This window comes from Clytia hemisphaerica, unplaced genomic scaffold, assembly GCF_902728285.1.
Source record: "Clytia hemisphaerica strain Z4C2 unplaced genomic scaffold, Clytia hemisphaerica genome assembly, whole genome shotgun sequence".
Classification (NCBI taxonomy): Eukaryota; Metazoa; Cnidaria; class Hydrozoa; order Leptothecata; family Clytiidae; genus Clytia; species Clytia hemisphaerica.
This window is the reverse complement of record NW_027103949.1, coordinates 649,873-677,203: the sequence shown is the minus strand read 5'-3', so window position 1 is coordinate 677,203 and position 27,331 is coordinate 649,873. Positions and strand designations below refer to the sequence as shown.

The 27,331-nt window shown below is 36.4% G+C and overlaps 1 long non-coding RNA gene across 1 annotated transcript; it reads left to right on the top strand.

The window, feature by feature from the left end:
* The first annotated feature begins 3,045 nt into the window (after window positions 1-3,045).
* LOC136810067 (uncharacterized) lies at window positions 3,046-27,331 on the top strand. The gene is made up of 2 exons (XR_010847055.1): window positions 3,046-3,172; window positions 26,307-27,331. It is a non-coding gene; the product is annotated as an uncharacterized lncRNA (long non-coding RNA).

Sequence of the window (27,331 nt, the reverse complement as noted above, 5' to 3'; positions counted from 1 at the left end):
AGTTTGTTTTAGAATTAAAACAATCTGTTATCGTCCCTCCTTTTTTAAGGTGCTTTGCAATAGAAATGTGATCAGTTTGTTTTCTTGATCAATGATGATTAGGTATTGATTGGTGATAATTAGATAAGGTACTTTTAAATAGAAATTAGGTAATCATCTTTTTCAGTATCAGCTTAAGAATTCAAGCATTCTTTAAGTCAAATCAGTCCTTTTACACGACAATACTGAAGTTGAGCCAGTGCGGTTAGCACGTTCGACAGTATACTAACTTGTGCTGGATTATGCATTATAAACGAACAGTCACTTTTATTGTTAACGTTAAATATAACTTTTAATAAGAATTAAATCGAATTCGCTTTGTCAACATTCTGATCTCTACCTGACCTTACCATTGAGTAAGGTCATTTGATAAGAACCAATTCGACCATCCATTTAATAAAACACAATTTGATCCAGTTGACAATATTGAGATTTGTGTCCTTTGCCCGATTTGTGTTGTGGTTGGTAGTGAGATTGACTTTGTTGTTCACGGTCTGAATAGTGGCGATGTTGGTGATTTGGATGTTGGTGATTTGGTTGGTAGTGATGTTCTTATTCGTGCCGATAGTAGTAATCATCTTGCTGTTGGGATTTGTATCTGGGTTGACGGGATAAAGACTTACTTTGGAAAGGTTTAACATCAAGTCCTTCAGCACAACGATTCGGTTCAAATGCCTTCTATTTGTTAACAGATGGTATATCAATTTAAACGATTGGTTGTATTTATTAACTCTATTCGGTGTAACATCTACAACTTGTAAACCGACTTCCTCTTCTACATAACTTTTAACGTGTGCGATTTCTAAAGTGGTGTCAAATCCTCCAACGAACAAAGAGTATGGTCTGGTAGCACCGGTTATATTACCTCTGGGTTGGGGTTTGTCACCGTATACAACAGTCTTAATCGTAATTCTAGCTTTCTTGAAGGTGGAGTCGTCTGTGTTACTTTAATGGGATAAACTTTCGCGGGTATTAAATTTCACGGTTTGGCCTATCTGCGAAATTCAAAAATTTCGCGCGGACTTAATTTTGCGGTTGGCACTATTGGGAGGCAATATTTTCTCGACTTTTACTGTCAAATCATGCATATTGGTTGTTGAAATACACATTATTTGCGCCTCTTTGATGCAAGTGACCGGATTCAAAAAGTATTTATTTGACATATTTTAAGTTTTGTTTAGAAATATTTCATATTTCCAAATTTCCATTGGGACTTAATTTCGCGGATTTTCGCGGATGACACCCAAATCCGCGAAATCCGCGAAATTTAATCCCCGCGAAAGTTTATCCCATTAAAGTAGTTGGATGCGATGCAGCTGGTGGAATGGTCGTGATAGGCTGGCTTTGAGGAAGATTTAGTAGATTGAATTTGTACATTTTTTGCTTTGAATGTAGTACAAGAAGGGCCAAGGGTAGTTTCATTGTTGATGATCGAAGAGTCGAGAGGAATATCATTGAGGATACTTTTGCTAAAGATGCCATTTTTGGACGCTTTGCGTTCTACGTGAGGGTTGTAGGATTATCCAGATTTCCTTTGTTGAATGTTGTTGTTACTGTTCATGAAAAGGTCAAGTTCCTAAGATGCTTGTTCAGGGAACCTTCAGTGATGAAGAAACCATTTTGTTCAAGTGTGTCTTCATTGAATTCATTGATGAAATGTTCAAATATTTGCTCTCTAAACAATTTTAGAGCAGAGTTCTGAAGTTGAGTAAGTTCGTTTATGATAACTTCTCTTGGTAGATTGTATAATTCTTCTATGTGAATCATAAAGGGAATTGATGGTTCCTTGTGATTCTCTTTATTTTTGTTGAATAGTGTAGAGATATCAAAGTTAAATTCAGTGTTTTCTTCTTCTTCTGGTATGCCATTTTGAATATGCGCACCTCCGTCCGCCATTTTGAAAAGTTTTTTTTTTTTTTTTTGCACACAGATGTGTAACTACAAACCCTCGATATGACGGAGCCCGATTTTCGAGAAAAAACTTTTTGGGAAATTTGGGCCAAAAAACGGCTAAAAAACGGGTGAAATATTGGATCATTGTTTTTTTCTGATTTTTTGCATGAAAGTAGGTAAAAGATGGCTCAAGCAGATTTTTGTAATGAAATAATTTTTCGGCTCAAAAAACGCATCTTTATCTATAAGAAATACTATTAATAAGCATACATCAATGTTCTTAGCCAAATTACTCAATTTTTTGATGCGATAGATGTTTTTTTTGCTCACGAGGTCTTGAATATAAAAGAATATTTCAAGAGCATGAAATTTTGGTTTCTAAACGTTTTTTTATAAGACACAAACAACTAATTTTAATATATAGTCACTATTTGTGTTCTGAATGATTGTTTTAAATGGTCACGCTAACGTAGATAGCAATCATTGTGTTAAATGTATAACCAGGTAGGTCCATAAAAGTATCACTTGTTTTTAATATTTTGACCAACATTTTTGTTATATAGTTTGTTCTTATAAAAAACCGTGTACGTTTCATTTTATTCCCCCTACCTGCGAAATCTGCAAAATTTGAATAACATTTTTAATTTTACTTTAGATGAGCGTGTTTTAGATATTTCACTTTTGTTTTGTTTAAAACAAGTGATTGCCGTTGTGTGGGTACATTCCCAAACAATGAATTTCTGACATGTAAATTTTAAGTTCATAAGTGTGTGGAATTATTAGACTTTGCATAAATCATCTTTGAGGGGTAGAAAGTGCCTACTTCACAACATTAAAAAGAACAACAAATTTCGTTCATAAGTTCATAATCGTCTTTGTGAAGATATTGAAAAATGACGGTTTTCTTAGGAGGTAGAAACACTTTGTGAAAACGGACAAAATCCAATGGGCACAAACGTCTTTTGGACGTCTTATTTACGTTTCTAGGACGTCCAAGGTCTTAAAGCCGTCTATTGGATGTCCATAAGACGTTGTGTGCCCATAGAAGGGGTGATAATCACATAGAGTTAAGTAGATTTATAATGTGATCGATAAGAGGCTCTCTGTATCATTTCTTTTTTTGTTGTTGTAGGTCAATGCAGATGTCAAAATAACGTTCTAGTAATCGGCAACTCTAACTATAAGACTCTCACAAATTGGACGACGTGTTTTTTTAAGGAACCACCAGTGACTTATACAGGTTATTTTTCTTTTTTTTAATATAACTTGTTCCTCAAGAAATGAGGTATATCCTGAGGTAGTAAGTAAGTGTTCGGCTTTAATGGAGGGTAACCGTAGGCTCTCTTTTCTTGTGGTCTCTGCCTAGCATGTGGAAACTAAAAAAGGGTCAATGTTGTGTAAAAAGGAAAAAATCCAAGTGAAGGGATTTTTCCACTTTTTCACTCACTCTTAACCCTTTTATAGTTGCCACGTGTCAAGCAGAGGTCAAACCCAAAACCTTGCGAATACTAGCCGGATGAGCTACATGCGCACTCGATACGTATATATTACTAGTCCTTGACTTGACTTAACAGCATAGGTCTATCGACCCTTTGTGCAACTCTTCTGACAAACTCTGCCCATTTCAAACGGTCTCTTGTGTTTCGTTCCGCTGTGAGGAGTGGCAATCTTGTGTCGGCTCTGATCTGATCGGACCATCTCTTTGGTGGTCTACCTCTCGGCCTCTTATTTGGAAAATCTTGCTTGAAGCTTTGGTACACAAGTGATGTGTTCGGCTTTCTACATACATGTCCGAACCATTTCATCCTTTTGATTTTGATCACTTCGACAATCGTTTTTTTGGACTGTGTCATTCTTCGTATGTCTACATTTTCTGATTCTGTCACGCCTCGAAACTCCTATTATTGACCTAAGGCATCTCATTTCAAAAACGTTCAGTTTGTTTTCTTCCCTTGAAGTCAGAACCCATGTTTCTGGGAGGATGAGTGCACGAAAAATTCTCATTTTCAGTTTAAGGCTGATGTTTCGCTTGCTCCATACATTGTTTCGCAGTCTTCTGAAGGCTGTCGATGCGAGGGCGATTCTTCGGTCAATATCAATTTTAACGTCTGAGACTGAACTCCCAAGGAAAACAAAGTCACTAATATTGTCGATATTATTTCCTTGGATAGTAATTTGGTTTTGTGAGGGGGTTAGAACTTTACATTTGTCAGTGTTTATTTTCATTCCCCATTTAGTGCAGGCATTTTGTAGCTATCATGTTAGTTCTTGCAATTTCTGGAAACCAAGGGCGAGAAGTGTTGTCTCGTCTGCATATTTAATGATGAGAGCGAGATCATTGTCGTCCATAGCAAAACGTTGGGGTACACATCTTATTTCATTGATGACAAACTCCAAAAATACGTTGAACAAAGTTGGTGACATCAAACAACCTTGTCGAAGTCCAATCAAAACACTAAACCAATTTGTTTGTTTTCCATATAAATCTTCTTTATAATGTTTACAATCTTTTTACTGATACCGATGCTGGATAGCATCTTCCATAGAGCTTCTCTCCATATGGTATCAAATGCTGATTTGAAGTCTACAAAATTAAAGTGAACATGGACGTTGTGTTCTTTGGCTTTTTCAATGATTTGGCGGGTTATAAAGATGGCGTCTATTGTTCCTCGGTTTGGTCGGAATCTAAATTGGTTGTCCTTAATGAAGTCTTCACTTTGGACTTTGATTCTCTGGAGAAGGACGTGTGTAAAGACTTTAATAGGGATGAATATGAGGGATATTGCACGGTAATTTGACGGGTCGAGCTTATTTCCTTTCTTATGGATAGGGCTAGCGGTAACGATCATTTTCGACCAGTCTAAGGGTGGTTTCCCTTCATTCCACACTTTGTTAAACAGCATGTGCAGAAACTGAATCATTTCATATCCTCCTACTTTTAGGACTTCTGCAGCGATCGAATCAACTCCTTGGGCCTTTCTATTTTTCATACAGTTAATGCGTTTTCGTAATTTGGGTTAACTTCGTTTACTGCATTATCATCAAAAGGAAATTTTTTGTTTAAATGTTCTTTGAAATGTTCTTCCCAGCATTTTAAAACTTTGTTTATGTTCTTTTGTTTGTTACCTTTTCTATCGTTAATCGTGTTTCTTGGGTTTCCCTTCAACTTCTTTTAGAGATTTGAAAAGGTTGTGGCTGTTATTATTTTGAAAGTCTTTTTCCATTTGGTTTATTTTCGCTTCTAATTTTAGGGATTTAAATTTTCGTACTTCTCTCTTCACCGAGTTATTTAGAGTCCTGTATCTTTCTTTAATGTCGGGGTATCTGGGATGCTTGATGAAATTAATTCTTGCTTGTCTACGCTGGTGACAATGTAATGCTACGTTTTCTCCAAGTCCTTCAGTTCGTTTATTTCTAAGTCGTCCAACGGTTTCCTTAGTAGCTTTGTTCGTAGTGGTTTTAAATTTATCGTAGAGTTCATCAATATCAGATCCTTCTAGTAGCATAAGCGGTGCAAATTTTCCGCCTATTGATATCCTGAAGTCTTCTGCAGTGTTTTGTTTAATAGTTCTGTACATCATATTGTGTGTTTTTCTTTCGTGGCCATTTTATTACCTGTTTATCGAAAACAATTGTAGCAATAACGAGTTAATGATCGGAACCGATGTCTGCTGATTGATAGGATCGACTATTTTTAATATTTCCTTTGTTGTTTTGATTGGTTATAATGAAGTCGATTTGATTCTGTGTTAAACCGTCTGACGAAATTCATGTGATCCTTCTATTTTCCTTGTGTTTAAAGGGACATAACAGTACTTACGAAATTTGTAAACAAACTGTATGCAGCGGATAAAAAATCAAAACAATTGTCACATGTCAAAATAAAAAATCAAACCAAATATGGCTAATTTTGATTGTTCAATTGTTTTACAAGTTCGTTTTGGAAACGTGATTTTAATTGTTCTCTTTAATGACACGTGGTTCGCGCAATGTTTACATTTTACTACTTTAATGTCCCCTTTAAATAGCGTGTTTGTAAGTACAAAGTTGTTGATGGCGCAAAATTGAAGCAGGGTGAATCCTCTATCGTTTTTATTTCCTAAACTGTATTGTCCTACAACTTATGGCATTGCTTCATTGAAATCTGTTCTGGGTTTGGCGTTGAAGTCCCCGAGTAGGTAGACAGTAGAAGATTTAGGGAGAGCATCAATTTTCTGTTGGATGTTTCAACAAATTCTTCATCATAACTTGAATCTGGGGCGTAGACTTGAAGGAAAGTGATTGATCCGGACGAACATTTTAGGGTTAAACTAATCATTCTTTCTGAATATTGATTATAGTCAACTATGATGTTTGAAAGTTCCTTTTCGATTACAAATGCTACACCTTGTCGGCGAATTTTGTCTTGTCTTGTCGAATTTAAAATTACATAGCCGTCATCAATCGGAGTTCCAGTGTGTCTCGGATACACCTAGAACTTTAATGTCTAAACGTTTCATAGTGTCAATTAAAATTTCAAGGTTACCCTTATTATTAATTTCGCATAGCGAAAGTATTACGATAGTCTTTCTGTGTGTGTGTGTGTGTGTGGCGAGAAATTTTTTTGGGTGCAAATTATGGCTGCGGGCGTACTACGGCCAATATTCGAAAGGTGGACTCACTCACAAAGATAAAAAACAGCGCTTTTCTTGATAATTAAAATACTCTAGTGCAAGACGTGTAACAAAGCCTTTGTAAACATTCATCATGAGAACTTTTTAATGGCTGCTTGATTGCACATGCTTTTGAAACTTGCATATAAATTTTTATCATGTTTTCTGGTCTTTTTTAGAGTTTTTAAAGAGGTTTATTATTCGTTTACTACTAAGTATTTTATGTTTGTGTAGTTAGTGAATGCACCAATAAATTGATAATGCTCAGTAAGTAGTACAAAAAGAGTTAATTTTACATAAGAACACATAACCCTCTAAAAACAGCACATGTATGATATTTTTTCCTTTTTCACCAGATAGTTACGTGTTAAATGTTAACCAATTGTGATAAACAGTCTGCTTTAGCAAGTATTTGCACATATTTCCTAAAAATCATGTCAATTGAAATTCAGCAATCATTTTCATATAATTCAAAGAACTGTCGAGCTATCCAACGAAATCAAACGATAGCTGTTCGATTACCGAGCCTAATTTGGTGAGACAATTTTTTGATTAGTTTGATTATGTAAGTTTGATGACAGTTTTTTATCTGACGAAGTTTGATTGTTGTTCGATGAGTTTGGATTAAGAAAAAGTTTCAGCTTTTCCTCCCCGATGCCAGGCGATGATGTCAACCGAACCCTATCAAACCAATTTTGTCAATCGAACCATCAAATGAAATCGAACAATAGGGTGTTCGATTATCGAACCTGATCGAACAGTAATTGAACTTTACCGGAAAATCTTCAGTTTGATGTTTGATTATATCGCAGTTCGATTAAGTTCCATCAGTGTTTTTGTAGCTCAAATGGTTCCAGTTATTGCTAGCGCAACAGCTCAATCAAACACATGGTTCGGTAATCGGATAGTTCGATTGACATCGCCTGGCCGATGGGATGATAGATATTGGCCTGCTCTTTAAAGGGACATTAAAGGGCATGCAGGAAAACTGGGAGCCGAGAGGCGGGAGGCTGAACCGGGAGCCGGGAGTCGGGAGGCTGAAATCGAAAGTGGGAGGCGGGAGGCTGAAAACGAAAGTGGGAGGCGGGAGGCTGAAAACGAAAGTGGGAGGCGGGGGGCTGAAATCGAAAGTGGGAGGCGGGAGGCTGAAAACGAAATTAGGAGGCGGGAGGCTGAAAACGAATGTGGGAGGCGGGAGGCTGAAAACAAAAGTGAGAGGCTCATTTATAAGGCAAGGCACAAACGTTTTTGGTCAAGGGATAGGGAACAAAGAGCTAAGAAAAATCAGATCATTTATTTTTTATAAACACTGTACATCATTAAAAAAATATTTCAAATAGTATGTTTTTTTTAGACTAAGTGTTTTCTCCGTTCTCTCTTTTTTCCGGGCGACGACAAAAGTTGGACCCCCCAAATGGACCATCAAATAGATCCCCAAATGGACCCCAAAATGGAACCCTTTGAAAAACGAAATTAGTCCTGTTTTAGGCTTCGATTCCTGCACTGTCTTATGGCCCAGTGGTATAGGCGTTGGGTTCATGTACTAGGGGCCCCTAGTTCAAATCGGGTCAAAGCCACCTTTAAACTTTTCATCCAGGTTTTGATATTTCATGTTTTTTTTGGTGTAGATTCCGAAAAATTTGGTCTGAAGTCCTGAAAAATTGACGGAAGGGCGCTACGGGACCGTAAAGGACCCGTACGGGACCGTAAATGACCCCCTCCCCTAGCGTCGGACTGGGTGGGTCTCACGACTTGAAACTTTCTGGAGACGTCAAGCACATCAAAGGGGGGAAACATGCCAAATTTCATCGCTCCACCGTCACCGGTCGCACGTGCAGAGCACAACAAGGACTACTGGGCTTGAATATAAAGCTTCGCGAAAGTATACCCTTTTTGCCTTCTTTCTGTTACATTTTCAATTTAATTGTCCACGACGTTCAAGAGCAGCTGCCGGCAGATTTTTTTTCCACGAGAGTAAATTTTATGGATAAATCTAGGAGAGACTTTCCACAAAACACCCAGGTAAAATCCAGTGGTCGCCTTAAAGACATCTGTTCTTAAAATCCAGGAGCACATTTCAAGGAAAAACACATACAATTTTCCAGCGGACCATCTGTTCAAAATATCCAGGAGCTAAATTGTGAAAAACACAACTAGATGCGAGATTTTTTTCCAGGGAGCTTATAATTTTCTTAAAAGGTCTCATTTTCTAGGAGTATTTTAACTTTCTTAGAGAATAGCTGTTATATTTTTCCAGGAGCATAATATTTCTAGAGAACAGATATACGTTTTCCAGGAGTCCCATTTTTTTCCCAGAACAGATGATATAATCCAGGAGAGCCCAGGATACAGAACAGATAGTTTTTTCCAGGAGAAAGGGACCAAATATTTCATACTTCCTAGCCGGTGGCTGCTCTTGGATGTTCTACACTTTGAAAATCGTTTTTCAAAGGGTTCCATTTTCCCATTTTGGGGTCCATTGGATGGTCCATTTTGGGGGTCCAACGCCGCCGCTCTTTTTTTTCCTTTAACCCTAGGAAGTGTTTCTTTTTATAAAATAGTTTTACATAAAAAATAGCAAGCTTTATGTTTTAATTTATTTCGAATTACAAAAAAATAAAACATCATAGTTTTCGAGTGTTACCTTAAGTGTATTAATTTTGGCGGGGATTAAATTTGGCGGATTTGGCGGTTTTAGGCGAAATCCGCCAAATTAAATACCCGCCAAAATTTTCAAAATCGGTCAACCGCCAAATTAAATACCCGCCAAAATTAACAAAAATAGAATTATGTGAAGAATCACAACTTTTTAGTATATTTTTGAGTAATTTTCACCTATTTCAGTGTGACAAAATTTCCAATTCGCCAAAATTTCCAAAATTGATCAACCGCCAAATTAAATACCCGCCAAAATTAGCCTGTCGCTCAACCGCCAAATTAAGTACACGCCAAAATTAATACACTTAAGGTATATATATTTGTGGAAAGCCCAATTATTCTACTTTTTCGAATGCTGTGTTATGCAATTTTTTTAACAATCAAATAGAAAGGGGTTTCCTCTGATGTAAACAAAGCTCGAGTCCTCTCTTGAAAATTGACATTGGGCGTAGAAAAAAAGACAAATGAAAGTATTTTCTTTTTTAATTCATATTTCCAATAATTAAAGACTAACTTGAAAACACCAAGAGTGAAATGTAGCTAAATGCTTAGAACGCCTTGCGACTTATAATTTTTTTTTCAAAACCGTAGATTTGACCCCGGCTCGAACCACCAAAGTCTCTTGTCACTAATTCTGAGATCGGCACGCTAGCAATGTGCTATCGAGCCGATACGAAATTTGAAAATATTTATACTAGCCATCTTTCACTAACTGCCACCCGCTAGTACAAATGCTTGTAAAAACTAATTAATACTAATTAAGGCTTTTTAATGCTTTATAGCAAAAGTTTGGAAATGATTTGGAATAGTTAGAATGATTCTTCTCAACAGCATTTTCTTTGAGATATCAATGAATAAGCTAACATATAAATGAAACATATTTTTTTTCTAAAAATGTGAATTACTTTTTACAAAGAATAAAATACGAATCTTAAAACATTCATTAGGAAAAGTGTCCAGGTAGAATCAATTATAGATACTAAACCAGTCAAAATACATGCAACTATATTTATTTCAACCAATTTGAAATATAAATGAAACATAGTAGAACCAAACAGCATAAGAAATGCTATGAGCCAGAAACATAATGAGCAGGAACCAAAAATTGACAGGTAACAACGTACTTAGGAGTTTTTCCAACGGTTTAACAAAGGATATCGTGATCCAAAATTGTTTACATTAAATGGATTTACCAGTAATCTAGAAGCTGTAACAGCGTCGTGTAAAGGACTGAAGATGATAGGACGTATCGTGGTAATAGTATCAGTAACGAGGCAATATTGATGAGCAGGAAGCAGGTATTAACAGGAAATAGCGTACATTCAGGACTTTTTCCAACGGCATGATAAGGGATCTTATGGACAAAATTGTCTACATTAAAAAGATATGCCAGTTATCTTTCAGTTGTAACACAACAATATCGTGTAGAAGGATGGAAAATCATGACGTAACGTGGTAATAGTAGCAGTAACGAGGTAATATTGCGTTGTCAAGGTAAACGAATCCACATTCATAAAATAAGCTTAAATGGAAAATAAGAAACATGAAATTAGATTCTATATAATGAGTGTACTGAAATTTCCTCAAAATAGTATATACACAAAAGGTTCTTTCAATTTCCGATAATAATTTCCCAAATAGTGCCTGGTAAGTGTCAACAAGAACAAACGCTAAACATAAAACTGCATAATAGATCTATAAAAGCACACTTAATGAAAAAAAATGTACTTACTGTCAAAGGGCATACCGGATAAGTGGGATGGGGGAACCCGGGAACCTAAAGTAGGAACCTAAATGACTACCTGAAAAGTGGGATGGGGGAACCCGGTAACCTAAAGTGGGAACCTAAATGACTACCTGAAAAGTGGGATGGGGGAACCCGGGAACCTAAAGTGGGAACGTAAATGACTACCTGAAAAGTGGGATGGGGGAACCCGGGAACCTAAAGTGGGAACCTAAATGACTACCGAAAAAGTGGGATGGGGGAACCTAAGTGGGAACCTAAGTTGTTTAATTATTAATAGAATTGAAATATTTCTCTTTAAAAACAAATACATAAAGAGTGCCGTCACACCAAATGATTTACCTCCGCTTATATAGCTGTTGTCATAATAACAAATATTTTTATCTATTTTTTGATGTGACCACTCGAAAAAATGGAAGAAAAAATCCTGAATTCGAGGAATCACCTGTTTTAATAAGCGAAAAATAAGACTTGCTCGATAGCAAGTCTTATCGTAGTTTAAGAAGAATTCCTTTATGTTTAAATAAATAGGTCTATTGAAAATGGCGATTTGTGTTTACTTTTCAAATTTTGAAAATTTTGAAAAGATGTGCACATATTTTTTACCTGAAAAGTGGGATTGGGGAACCCGGGAACCTAAAGTGGGAACCTAAATTTTTATTTTTATTTATTTATTTTTTTTTTTATTTATTTTTTTTTTTTATAGCAATATATTTCGCAGGTCTATTAACCTCTATGAAACAGAACTTTTGATTTTACATTTTATAAAGTTTTTTCTCCCTTTCTTTTATCAAACGCTCTTTGAAGACTTGTAAGGATGGTGCTTCAACAATATCTTCTTCTAGATCATTCTAAGATTTCACACTTCTGTAAAAAAGAGAGTTGCTTTGATAGCCTCTCATACCGTCATTAGCAAAGTTCCTTTGAAGCTCGTAATCATGCTGACGTCGTGGTCGTGTTCGAGGAGTAAATGTCTCTGATCTTATAGACTCGTCATAAATGTGGAGGTTCTTGAAAACTTCCACCTTATCACCAACTTGCCGCCTGGTCTTTAGGGTAGGTAGATTGATGAGTCGTAGCCGATCTTCGTATGAGTAGTTTCTATAGCAACTAACTAGCCTTGTAGCTCTTCGTTGGACGCCCTCGATTGCATTGATATGTTTGATTAGCCTTGGAGACCATACTACATGTACATATTCCAAATGGGGTCTGACAAATGAAATGAAAAGCGTTCGAAACATATCTGGTGAGAGAAATTCGAAGCTCCTGCTAATCAAGCCAACGATAGAGTTAGCTTTCTTGATTTTACTGAATATATGGGCAAAGGTCAGGTCACTATCGATTATCACTCCTAGATCTTTTTCTTGGTCAACATGTTCTAGAACAGATCCTGCTATGGTATAGGGATGAACATATTTGATGTTCCAAAATTTACCCAGTGTTAAAACATGACACTTGTTCGGATGAAATTCTAAAAGCCAGTCCTTTGACGAAATTTTAAACCCTTAGAGTGCACTTATTCTCATTTTTGCTCATTTCCAACCTTACAGTGTACTTTGGGAAGCTTGGACAAAAGGGCCGCACGTACGGTAGGTCGTTTACCTTGAGTGCCCCCCCCCCCCCCGTGGATCTATGCTTATGTGTATTGAAACGTGGCAAGCTGTGCAATATGTTATGTTTTACTATCAAACATTTTTAATTAATGAAGTGTATTCACACGCTGTACTGTTTGGTTGGTACAGAAAGAAAAACGAGCTAGAATCCGTTAAATGCTAAGCGACCCCAGCCCTGACTCGAAAATTGGAGCTGCTAATAAAAAACAATGTGTATTCTGGTGTATTGCATCAAGAGTGAACAAAAACTAGATCGTAAATAATGTTTTACTAGATTCTGTATTCAAGCAAATTAGATCCGTGCAAAAGAAAGAAGAGGCTCTAATTTATCCATCGAGCTATGAACGAACTTCTAATTCCTTCTAGATTTGAAGATATGACGGTTTAAAGTTTAAAGTTTAAAGTCTGAAATTAAGTCAATTTACTAAAAAGAACCTTTCAAAAAGATGCACTATAAAACTGCTGATAAATATACAGGCACGGATTTGAAAGGTCGCTGAGGTCGCTGCAGCGACCCTTGACAAACATAAAAGTTAGCTTTTGTGGGAATATCCGTGTTTTTAGCTTTCCTGTTTTGACTCTTTTCCGGGTCTGCAAGAAGCTTTTTTGGAGTCTTTTTCCTTATTTGGCGCTATAATCTTATAATGATATAATACAGTGTAATATGTATTTTATGGTTATATGTTATCATCCTATTATTATTATGCTACAGTTTTTTCACAGCGACCTTTGACGTAGCTTAGATCACTAACTTTACATTTTTATCTTTACCAATTTTGTTTTAACAATAACAACAATAAAGCAATATCTGTGTTTATTTTATCGAGAAAGAGAGCTAAGCTCAGCGACCGTCGCTGGTTTCAAAACACGCTCTCCCTCGGAGCATTTTTCAAAAATGCTCTAATGTCTCTTAGTAGCAGACGAGAAATAAACATTACGGGGGTGGGGGCAAAGAATGTCAATGGTCGCTGGTTTACAAACCGCACACCCACGGGGGTTTTTTCTCTCTTTTCTATAATTCTTTTAAAGAATATATGAATGAATTAAGGAGAAGAGTGTCAGAATCAGACAGCAAAAGTGAAAGCACAAAAAAAAAGTTCAGTTTTGTAGGAGATAGAAAGAAAGTGAGTATTTTGTAGTGGAAATAATTATAGTGAGAAAAGTAAAGTTTCAAAAAAAGAAGTGAGTTAAATGAGATGATTTAAAAAAAGTGTTTTTTTGTTATGGCAAACTTAGATGTTAATTTACTGTTTGACAGAGTGAAAGTTCTCATGCATGAGGACAACAAAGGTGAACTAGTGAGTGTGTTCAAGAGTTTAAAAGGCAAGTTAACAGCAGAAACAACTGGAAACTCTCTCAGTGAGAAAGAGCTGGCAAGTTTAGAGGGAAGAAAGGTTTATCGTGACAAAAATGTGGAACATTTTTTTCCCAAAGTTGTTCGTTCTCAAAAACTCATTGCACTTTCTTCTTTGTGTAATGGTGACTGTTTATATAGCTCCATATCTATTCTTCTTTTTGGTGACAACCATTTTTGTGATGAGCTTCGGATTCTTGCTTGCATTGAATTGTATTTAAATGCTCGTTTTTATGCAAGTCATTCCATTTTTACAAGTGTTTTTGAGAAAAACAATAAAACCTTTAATTCCTTGTATTCTGTTTTTGAATGTTGTGTTAGTGAAAAAGCATTTCTATTTGCACAATCAAAATCAAATTCAAACACACCTTCGTGTATTGACATTTGCATCAGTGAAGCCATTGTTTCATGTAGAAGACGACATTGGTCTTCATTCATCTGTATTTGTGCACTTTCTTTTGTTTTGGGAAGAAAGAAATATTGTAACTTTTTACCCAGATCAATATGGTTTGAAGTATTCCTTAATTTTTCAATAATCAAAACATTTTTCCCCGTGGTCTTTCATCGAAAGCTCTTCCTACATTTAAAATTTTATATTGTAGATCCACACCGAAACCGAAAAATTCAAAATTTCAGCCTAATCATTTTGTTCCTCTTATTGCCTCAGTTTTTCCCTCTGGTTCTTCTAAGGGAGCATCTAAATCTCAGAAACCTTCATCTACTGCTAGGTCATTTTCTTTCAAACCTCCTCAAATGAAAATTCCTTTCATGCCTTCCAAAAAAGTTCAGCGTAAACCAGGAAAAATTTGTTTTCGTTCCAATAAGACTCATGACCAACCTTCCTATGATCAAATGAGTATCAGTGAAACTAGTTCTATTGTTTCAAAAAGTAGCTTTGATGTCACCCCAATGACAAATTTTTCAGATGTTTCTCAAACTGAGGAGATGAGTATTAGTGAAAAAGAAGATGAAAATTTAAAAGAAGAAATCTCCCAAGACTTTCCTGTCTGTTCTGAAACCAAATCTGAGAATAATTTCCCCTCTTGTTCATCTGAATCTCTTGATAATGAAGAAATAATTTTTACAAATCATGATGTCTCTAACTTCTGTGATAATGCTAAAGGTAAGAGTCGAAAAAAAATTTTCAATTTGTATAAAACAGTTTTTGATTCTGACAATGAAAGCCTTATGAGTGATTTGAGTGATATGTCTGAAATTGATATAGAAAAGGTCAATAGTTCTGAATCAATCCAGACCCAGGATGCAGAAACTTCTACTCTGTCTTTCTCTGCTAAAAGAAATACCACCAGGCCTGATACCACCTCTTGTAGTGTTGATAAAGCTTTTGTTTCTTCTGATTTTTCCAAACCCTCTATTATTACATCTGAAAGTGTGGAAGATACAGTGTGTGATATCTCAACATTTGCTTCTAAGGCAAAAGGACTAAAACGTGACAAAATCTATCAACTGTATCAAAATGCTTTTAAACCAGACAAAAAATTTGATTTTCCCAAAACAAAAGGCTCAAAGTTCTCTCGTTCTTGCTCTCATAAATATTTTAAAGATTTTTCTTGGGTTGGATATTCGACCATTGATGAAGGGCTTTATTGTATACCTTGTACTTTATTTGGACATCAGTTTCCCACTAAAAATTCTCGTGTGACTTTGCTTGTGAGTATGCCTTTAAATAATTGGAGCATAGCGAGAAGAAAGCTTGAACTACATGAAGGATCACATAAAAGTCAAAATAATTCTTCTTTTGATGGACTTCACAAATACACAATGGAAGCTCTAGTTAAACTTCTTTCCGATGTTGATGGTAAAAGTGAGCCAATTGATATCATGATTAATCAGCAATTGAAAACTGTACTTTCTAAAATAGGGAAAAATTGAAACCCATTGTTGAGAACGTTATTTTCCTTGGTAGAAACGGACTTGCCTTTAGAGCAAATAGGGATGCAACGCACGATCCAAGTGAAGTTGGAATTTTTGGAGAGGAAAGATCCGGGCTATTTCACGAGTTGTTAAATTATCGAGTTAAATGTGGGGACCAGGTCTTAGAGAACCATTTGAAAACATGTGCTAAGAATGCCACATATACTTCCAAGACAACTCAAAATGATTTGATTGTGAGTTGTGGGAATGTCATTCTCAATCAAATTGTTCCTGATATTCACGAAGCTGTGTTTTTTCTCCATTCTTGCAGATGAAGCTTGTGATACTTCAAATCAGGAACAAATGTCTTTGGTTGTACGTTTTTTTGATTGTGAGAAACTAGATGTCCGAGAAGAGTTTTTAGGATTTATTCATTGCTCGGAAGGTCTTACAGGTGAAGCTCTTTCATCTGTTCTCCTGAAACGTTTAAAAGAATTGAAATTGGACATCATGTTGTGTAGAGGACAGGGTTATGATGGAGCAGGAGCTGTGGCTGGGCACAAGAATGGTTGTTCTGCTATTATTTTGCGTATAAATCGAAAGGCTCTGTATGTCCATTGTTTTTGTCACCGCCTCAATCTTTCCATCGCTAATTCTTGTCAATCAATACCTCTTGCTAGGGACATGATGGCCCACATCAAGGAAGTTAGTAAATTTTTCAATGCTTCTGAGAAAAGACAAACCAAATTGGCTAAGAATATTGTCAAACATTGTCCTGAGTCAAAAAGGTCAAAACTTCTTGATGTTTGTAGGACAAGATGGTGTGGCCGGATTGATGCTATGGCTTTGTTTGAAGAACTATTTGTTGCCATTGTTATCACTTTGGAAGAGCTTTCCCTGGACAGATCTCAAAAAGATGCTTTACCACTATTTAAACTGCTTGATGACTTTCAATTTGTGATTAGTCTTGTTGTAGTGCGCTCAGTTTTAGACAGAACTTTGCCTGCCACGAAACTTTTACAAAAAAAGAATGCTGACATTATTGATGGAATCGATATAGTTACATCACTGAAAGATCTTTCAGATGATATGGTTGTTGATGCCCAAAAGTACCATGATGTATGGTATGGAACGAGCTAAAGATTTGGCCTCGAAATTAAACATCAAAGAGTCCAAGAGGAGGACCTGTATTAGGCAGACTAAAAGAGCTAATCATCCGCATACGACCATCTCTGACTATTATTACAAAGCATTGACCAAAGAGTTCTTAAGTCACCTTCAAAGCCAACTTTCAAGTAGATTTGCAGACAATTCATCTATGGTTTCCTATGAAGGTCTTGCTGTTGTTCCTTCCAAAGTTCTTTCTTCGTATTACTCATTGAATAAGTTCAGTTGGAGAGAGAAATTCAGCACCTTCGTCAATTTTTATCATGAAGATTTACCCAAACTTCACATCTTAGAAGGTGAGCTTGATCAATGGGAAAGATTTTGGCTATCTACTAAAGCAAGTGTGCCTAACACAGTTCTTACCACCTTAAGATTTATTTCTCCGTTTAAAGAGGCCTTTCCAAACATATACACTGCGTTAAAAATTTTGGTCACGCTGCCAATTACCAGTTGTGAATGTGAAAGAAGTTTTTCTGCCATGAGAAAACTTAAAAACTGTTTCCGAAGCAGAATGAGTGAAGCGCGTCTAAATGGCCTTTCCCTCATGTACATTCATCCAGAAATCGTCCCAGATGTCGATCAGGTGATTGATCAGTTCGCATCTATGGGTCCACGGCGGTTGGAATTTGTTTAATACACTTTATTTTTAGCTACTAACCTTTACTGTTTTAGTATTACTATTTATTCTTCTGTTTTGAAACCTGTAAATATATTTTGAATGATTTTGAACGTTGGATTTTTGTTTCTACTTCTTTTTTGGGCATGGTATTTTGTTGGACTGTTCTTTTGTTAACATTTATAAAAAGATACGTTGTAAATATTGAGTTATTAGTCAAGTTTTGTGTGTCCGTCTTTGTATATGTCTTCTGTAATGTCTGTCCATGTCCGGATGTATTTCCTAGTCATGCTGATGAGCCCTGATATTGGTCGAAACAGATTTAATGTACATTTTCGTGTTATCCTATCAAGAAATGATACGCATAGAGAATTTTTTTTAATCAGTGATAAAAAGTAAAGTCAGATGATATTTATAGAGAGTGAGTTGAAATCAAGCTTTGAAGGAGCGCTGGTACAAAGCTAAATAGATAGATTTAGAAAATGTTTAAATTTTAACTTGCTGTATGTCTGCAGTTAAAAGATTATTACGTGAATAAGAATTACATGGCTTACACTATCCAATGAAATCTTAAAGATTTAATAATTGTTTACCCAAATAGTCATTTTCACTACAGACATACGGTAAAAAATATTAAAACGTAAACATCAAAATATAATTATTTTTGGCACTCCCGATACAAAATTTGACCTCAAAACCAAACGCTTTTGAAATCATAAATTGTTTTCTTAGCAACTTGAAAACTCTGGCCTTACACAATTTTTCATCCTTGAAAATATAATTTTTAAATTTACGCACATTAGTTTTAACATTCGAATAACCTTAAAATCAAATTAAACAAATTTTTTCTGGTTTCGCTTAGGGGGGGGGTAGCGCGATTTAAAAAAATCACACAAGAAAAATTACGTCAGCGACCCTTCATTTTTTTCTTGGATCCGTCCCTGATATAAACATGCTTTTTTGAGCTAATTGAATAAATAAATTCCCTTTGTTTTATTTTCAACATTATTGTTTGCGAACCGTAATGTAAAAAGTAAATAACTGGTGTTCTTATTATGATAAAAGGTTTTTTCTTTCATTGCATATAATATCTTTCTTATCTTTATGTATTTGTTTTTAAAGAAATTTCCACGCATCTACATCTTCTTCCTTTCCTGAATGTTAACCAATCGGACAAATTTTATATATTATATAAGCGGATAGGAAGAAATGAAAACCCGCCCTAAAAAGCAGTCTAAAATTCCCGCGGCGCTTGACGTGAAAAATAAAAGCCGTTCTGGAAAAAAAACAAACAATACCGAACATTCACGGAAAAGACTAACTACGGATAATTTTTTTTTTTTAATTTACAGTAATATATTTCTCAGGTCTACCGACCTCTATGAAATAATCATGCTAAACATTTTACAATTTTACAGATGTAGGCGCACGGTGGGCCTCTTAACAAGTCGTCTTTACAATATTTCATTTTCAGTAACGGGTTTGTTACAGATCTTCTTAAAGTAGTGTTTTGTCCGAGGACTTCCTCTAACCTTATATTTCGTCCTTCCGAGCTCCTATTCTTTCTGCGCTGACGATGTTTACCTTTAATCCCATTTGGTTTTGTACAACTTCTTCAACATAATCCTTATCACCTACACGTTGTTCTTCTAGGTCTTCATGTTTGTTCTCTCCGAGGTTGTGAACAATGATATTGTACTTTGTTAAGTTTAACCATCGTTCTTGTTCTTTCTCTTCTTTGATGAAATTCTTGATCGTTACCTCTTGTTTCTTTAGCTCATCTTTAGTAATGCTAGCGTATGTATGTTGTTGCTTTGATTCTATATCGTGGTCTTTTTTCTTTAGCTCATCTTTAGCGATGCTAGCGTATGTCTGCTGTTGTTTGGGTCCTTTAACGACATCATCTTTGTTTACAAGATCGTCGATCTTCTTCTCCAGTTTATCCAGTCTAGCGAAAACACATTGCTCATCTCGATCTTTCTCTTTACCTCCAGTATTTGTTGCCTTGTTATTGGTCGTTCTTTGTTTACTTGTTTTGAACTTCTCTAATAATATTGACGTGACTGTGATGCATTTCGCACATTCGAATCTCCTTGCTTTGTACTGAAGGCAAATCTGTACTTGGTAGGCTGGAAGCTCCGAACAGGCATAATGGACAAATCTTTGATACTTCCTACACTGCAAGACATCGTTACCCCGTATTATTTCATTTATAAAGCATTCATTTGGGGTGCAGGATCCATATTTTGATGAAATTTCCGTGTTAAGATTTTCAGAAGTTTTCGCCATTTTGTTGCATTGTCAAGAGCACAACCGCACAGATTTTATTTGACGTCAAATAGGATAGGCCTGCGCGACAACAACAACATAACAAAAATCGGAGATTCCAGTCCAACAATCCTTGCGCCTGAAGCTATGAGTGCCTCCTCACTCGCTGACGCTCGTTGCGGGGGCAAAAAGACACTACTACATATACGGGTGAACAGACCTCGCGGGCTAGGCCAACTGTTTAGATCAATATTACAGGGGCATTACATAGATTACTCAAAAACATGCACGTAACACCAAGGCAAATCCGTGCAATTTTGTCTGAGTGACTAAGGCAACATGCTTTAATTTTTCAATGTGACCACCCCCCCCCCCATTCAACAGCTAATTAAATAAAGTAAGTATATAAGGAACTTTGAGAGTGAAATTCTCTGGAAAAATAAGGAACTCCAGGCTCGGAGCTAGCTCGGAGCCAAGTTAAGGTTCCTTATTATATTGAAAAACAAGCGTATACTAACAAACGATACGGATTTCGTGAGAGTACTTTTTAAACTATTGTTTGTCTTTGTTTATCTTCACAAGATTTTGTTTATCTTTGCAACTTAGTTCTCGCTTTCCTCTTTTCGTTTTCAGCCTCCCGACTCCCGCCTCCCAGCTTTCGTTTTCAGCCTCCCGCCTCCCACTTTCATTTTCAGCCTCCCGCCTCCTACTTTCGTTTTCAGCCTCCCGCCTCTCACTTTAATTTTCAGCCTCCCGCCTCCTACTTTCGTTTTCAGCCTCCCGCCTCCCAATTTTATTTTCAGCCTCCCGCCTCCTACTTTCGTTTTCTGCCTCCCGCCTCCCACTTTCGATTTCAGCCTCCTGCCTCCCACTTTCGTTTTCAGCCTCCCGCCTCCCACTTTCGATTTCAGCCTCCCAACTCCCGGCTCCCGGTTCAGCCTCCCGCCTCCCGGCTCCCAGTTTTCCTGTATGCCCATTAAAGTAGTAAAATGTAAACATTGCGCGAACCACGTGTCATTAAAGAGAACAATTAAAATCACGTGTCCAAAACAAACTTGCAAAACAATTGAACAATCAAAATTAGCCATATTTGGTTTGATTTTTTATTTTGACATTTGTTTTGATTTTGTATCCGCTGCATACAGTTTGTTATCTAAGGTTTAGTGTGGGTGTCTGCTAATAAGCCGTCAGAGTGTAAAAAGAATGGGCAACAAGGTACCGTCAACTGCTCTAACTTGGGACGATTGGTCGAAACATGGGACTGTTGCATATCTGGTCTGTATTTTCACTTACTATAAAATCGAAAGAGAAATCGTGTATTTTTAAATACCCCCATTCCATATAAAAGCATTCTTCATTCTATAATCAAAATTTTAATTTAACTTTTGCTGCTCTCAATCCTTTCAATCAACCAAAATTTATTCAAAACTAGAGTTGAACAAATTGAATCAAGTCTCTTAGAACTTTTTTAGTCGTGGTGAAATTTTTCTGTACATAACGTTGATCATATAGGCTATGTTACAAAGACTCTAGGCACACCTAATACAATGAGTTTTTTATCTAGTCTAGTTTATCAACTAGTTTTATGAATTTGATACATTTTGCCAATTCAGTTCAAGAAACTTAATTTTTGTTGTGTTAGAATAAGAAAAACTTGTTTTCATTTTCAGGAGTCTAAAGTGGGGTACATAATATAATATAAGTGATTAATAAGAGGGATGTTCTTTGAATAAAAACATCCACAGACTTTGTTTAGCATCCCTTGTATGCAGTATCCTATGCACAAAACTTCTTGCATTTTTACCAGGTAGCTCAGTCGGTAGAGCATTCGCCTTACAATCTAAGGTTTGTGGGTTCGATCCCTGGTCACCGCCAACTCAGCGGATGAGTAGCTTAGATTGGGTAACCTGGTCTAGGTTGGGAGCTGAGAGTAGGTGTGGCGCTCCACCTCAGCATTCGATCTCCCAGGTCTAGCGCAAATAGAAAAGGGGATAGACTCCCTCACTCCCGGCTCCACCGACAGCCACCAAATGAATATACTTACTTACTTATTTATTTTTACTGATTGCCAATTTAGGGGGGGGGGTCCCCCTTTTTCAGAAAAATCGGGATTTTCAAGTTTGTATCGATACCAATTTAAGGGGTGGGTCCCCCCTTTTTCAGAAAATCAGGATTTTCATATTGGTATCGATACCAATTTAGGGGGGTGGGTCCCCCCTTTTTTAGAAAATTGGGGTTTTCATATTGGTATTGATACCAATTTAAGGGGTTTTTGGTGTCTACTACTTTCAAATCTCGAAAAGTCAGGTTTTTGGGCCCTGGGTTGGTATCCTGGACCCTGACCCCCCCCCCTGTAAAAACTCCAGTGGTACCGTTGTTTTATATGAGATTCCCATTTCCGCACTCTGGAATCTTTTCCCTATATCGATTTGGAGATATTTCTGGCAAGAGATTGGGGTGGGCTTGTTTTAATGGGATGCAGTTAGAGCAGTTATAAAGGAGTCATTGTTGTGATTATCTAGAAAGGCCATTAATTGATTACGTATAATATTGATTCTTTTACTGTTTTTAGCACTTACTACTTTCACTGGTGTGTAAACATTTATTTTATGATTTTGAAAGATTTACGGTCAACCTAGAAATGATTAATATTATAGCATCATAAAATAATTGAAGATTGAAAATAATTGCATCACTTTCAGTGAGGTTTAGTCAATTTGTATCTGGTGGGAAAATTTGAGTGACAGGTGGTGGTAAATAAATCCCCATATTCTATCTTGACCGAAGTCTGTATCCTTAAGTTACGAGCTTTTCTTAATATATTTTTATATGGATTATTGCGTTGAGATCTCAAAAGAGTATTATTTCTTTAAAGTTGGCTAGTTTTTACCCTGCCATTTTCTAGTTCAGAAGCTGTAGCTCAACTGCTAAACTGCTTTTTGCTTTTAGTGGCCTCTTGATTGTCCATGGGGGTCAACTGATGCTTGTCTGAAGGTTAGACCTGCTGTCCGGGGGGTTAGACCTGCTGTTTGTGGGTCAAAAGTCACAGGGTAAATTTCCAAATATATCCTCAGACCCCTCTCCCCCTCCACAATATTCTGCAATATTCAAATTTGTTCTGGAAAAGCCCAATGATTTTGATGGTGGTGCACCATCATTCATATCAGAAAGATAGTATACAACCTGATACAACAGATTCTTCTGACTAATGTAGCTGTTTTCTCAATTTTTGAAAAATCTACTGTTTATAGAAGTTGATATAAACTTTGCGCAAGTGAAATTCACAAGTGTCATTTTTTCTTCTTCATTTTCAAAAAATGTTCCCAAAAATTTTTTCTCAAGTATATTGCAGTTCTCTGATTTATTCTGAATATAAAGATCTTTATTACGCTTATAAAAAGGAATTTTTTAGTTGCATTTTTTAAAGAATCTTTTTGTTTTTAATGGATTGAGATTTTTCATAAGAAAACAGGGTATCTACGACCTGTGTGTACAATACAATGCCGTCAATCTGTATATTTTGTGTAACGCTTCATTCAAAATCCATAATGCTGCCGGAGTCCCGTTTCACGCGTCTTCGTCTTCGTCTTTGATGTTCTAATATTATGCGAAATTTTCGACTTTAAGTCGTCTTGTTAAGTGTTTGAGCGTTCCATGTACCTATGTTCATTGTGTTAGCCAGGTGATTGTTAGCACCCCTTCTTTTGCGAGCGCCTGGGACTAGGGGCCGTTGATTTGGGCGAGTCATTCATTTAGCGAAACAATTCTTGGACACTTGCTAAAGGACTTTCCAAGCACAGTACTCGTCTCACGTGAGTATTTTGTCTTCTTTCGAGCACAGTTTAAGCACAACCGATTTGTAGTTTGACTATTACGCCTGTAATACCAGGGCAGCTGCCGGTTACTATGCCTTGCTGAAGGGCAAACCGGAATTTTGTCCAGGATTGCTTATTTTGATATTCGCAGCTTACTTCCATATCTGGAGGCCGCTCCACTCTCCGTGGGCCCGACAGATGGGAGTTTTACCTTCACCACACTTACTAACATGAGAACGAAACAGTCTAAAACTACAATCAGACCTTGTTTGCACGCTATGGTTCCGATTTGCTCCGAAACGAAATGAAGCCATTCTATTGGTTAATGGCTTCAGTTTGTTTCAGAGCGAAACGGAACCGTTACGTGTGGACGTTGTCTTAAGGTTATAATATTTGAGAGAGAAGGGAAATCCCTATGAAATCTTCTAGCTACAATCATGGTCGGAATCTATTGAGAATTAAGCTTTTTTCCTCGTTTTTCGAAATTTGGAATTCGGGCGAGATTGGACCGATTTTGGACCATCTCTTAAATTTAATCGGATATTTCAATTTGGCTCGGGTTTATAGACCTCCAGGCTATATTATGACCCTTGATGGACCATTTTGAACTTTTGGATCCTGAGATTCTAAGGTCCTAAGTAAGTGTTAAGTCTCTCGTTAAAAATCTACCCTTCCAACCTACTTTAGAGCTCTTACAAATCGATTGTGGTTTCAAAAAAATTCCGGTGGATTTCCCTTTTTTCTCAAATATTATGACCATGATTGTACAAACGATTCGGAAGCGCTCTAACTTAGGTTGGAGGGGTAGAGTTTTAACTCTGAGTTTTAACATTAGACTTAAGACTTAGTACCTAAGGTGTCGACGATCCAAAAGTTCAAGAATGGTCCAATAAGGCTCAGAAAATAGCCTTGGAGTCTATAAACCCCTCCCAAATTGAAATATTCGCTTACCTTAAGGGAAGAAATTTTCGCGAGAAGAAATTTTCGCGGAAGAAATTACATAAAACTAATAGCCCGAAAGCGATTTTCTCGCCCGAACTTCAAATTTGTAAAAACGAGGAAATAACCAAAATTCTCAATATATTTCGACGCAGATTGTATAGAAAATAGAATTAGGCCGGGTTTAGGTCAACTTCGACTACTTTTTGATCCAAAAACATTCGCATTGCTTTTAAAGGTTTTGTTTTTAAATAAGAATGATATCGTTTACTTACTCATCAATTTTTTATTTAATTCACAAGCTTTTTCACATTGGATTGACACGGATGTGGAGCAAGATTGGTCAGAAAAAGGAAACGAAATTTTTTTTTTGCTTGTATCAGCATAAGATAAGAATAGGCAGACACTGTCCTGATATAAAATATGTGTCTGATATGAAACGGGAAAACTTGTTCTCAACTTCAGTTGTGGAGACTTCAAAAATGATCGGATCTGGCTGAAATTTGGCAAACTTGTTCCTTGGGTGAATATCTGGGGTTGTTTTTTTGTTTTTTTTTTTAATTTTCATTTTTAAGGGCGTGGTCACGAGTTTTCGCAAAAACGAGGCTAAAACTTTGGGGCAGGCTGGAGACTTCAAAAATGGTCAGATTTGGTTGAGATTTGGCACACCTGTTGCTTGGGTGAATATCTGGGGGTATTTTTTTCATTTTTTGAAAAATTTCATTTTTAAGGGCGTGGTCATGAGTTTTTTAGATGAAATTGGTTACAATTTTACTATTGGGCCTACGAATGATTTAAAAACACTGAAGTTGAGTGCGGTTAGCACGGCAGTGTAAAAATAAAACCTTTAAATTTTATTTTTAGTCTTTTTTTTGCTCGTGCTTAACCTCAAGACTGCAAGCCAAAAGAATTGATGGACCAAAGTCTGGTTCAAAAAACTGAACCGCCGCTTTTCACTTTCGGCTAAGAAAGGGTCAATACACGTTTTCTTATAAGAACATCCAACAAATTTTAAACCGTTGGATGTTCTTAAATTTTTGAGCTTCAAGCCTACATATGTTCTTAAAATGTTCTAATTTTCGCCATCTTTTGAGTGTTGCTGGTCATTTTCCTAAAAGATTGGTTGAAGAGGATCTGCAAAGCCTTTAAATGTTCTTAATTTGTTCTTAATATTTTAGTGATCGAAGCCTTATGTTCTTATATAGTATGTTCTTATAAAAAACGTGTATATTTCCATAAAAAGACAATCACTATTTAACAAGCTAAACTAAAAGCAAACTAAAAATCGAATGAAACTTAAAGCCTATTGCTTTCATATATAAAAATTGCAAAACGGGTTAAAACCGCGAAAGCTAGAAACTCTCGAATTCCAAATTTGGCCATTTTTTTTCATTAAAAGATTTGAAAAAATCCTGGGAAAATAAAAGAATTGTGTCCAAAATAGTGCAATACTGCGAAAATTAGTTCTTGCGAAATAAGATTTTTTAGACCGTGAAAATTCCTTCCCGATATAATTAATTCCCTTTCCTTATTGCACAGCCACCTGCTACCTTTACGGTAAAGTGATCGCAGATAAAAAACGAAGAATAAAATCACTTCGTATCGAATATTTTTTCACAGATGAAATATTTTTACCATTTGATTCTTATAACAACTTTACGATCTCTTTATAGATTGTGGAAACTGGTCTAACATATCAGTTAACGTGACTAGCAACTCACAAGGCGTATTAGAAAACCATATGTATTCACGTCACGATTGTTACGTTTTATGTGGCAAAATTCAACAAGCGGAAAATTATGTTGGTGTTATGTATGATGGCTATGAATGTTGGTGTTTAAAAACAAATACTCTTGCAAGTTCACCATCTAATTCAACACAGATTTGTTACTGGCCTTAATGAATGGTTTTCATATGTGATGTAAGCAACTTGGCTTTGAATCTTTATGTCGAAATAAAGAGAAAAGGTGTATACACTTGAGTACTGCAGTGCGGTTACGCAGTCTTTCGTTGGGTTTTCCCGCAGTAAAATTGTTGAGGAGGTCAATCTAGAAATCTAGATCATCGGGGGACGGGAGTAGTCGTGAATTATTTGGGAGTCCATTAAAATATCCAGGATACAAGAAACTTGACCGTAAAATTGCCTAAAATATTCAAAGTGTTATGAAAATTATAATAAGCATCACCAGGACAGAACTAGATCGAACTTTACGAAATTCTTCAATTATTAAATTTTAAGTAACAAAAAAATATTTTCCCGGGAAAATCTTGTTTACTTGTCAAATTTCCTTTGGAACTGCCCAAACGGGAAGCCCGAACCCGATCGGGAAGTCATGCCGTGGACTGAAAGGCGGATAAATTAAGCTGCGTAACGAAACTTAATTTAGAAGATTTTCCCGTTCGTGAACCATAGCTCTGCCCATTCGAGAATTTCTTCCCAATTCGCAAGACTCTTTCTGTTCTGGGTTTTGACGGGGACTGTAGTGGTTGGTGACAATTATAGGTTAGCTCCTTAACAAGGGGTTTTCGTGTTTTTCCTGGAAAAACCCATAATTTTTTTTTATTTCGTGTAAAAATGTACAGTATTTATGATTTGGCCATTTTGGAATTGGTTAAGGGTTTTTATATTGAAAAGTTGAAAAATTTTATTTCATAGAGTATTTATGGATTTGGTTGAAAAAACTTTTTAACAATTTTA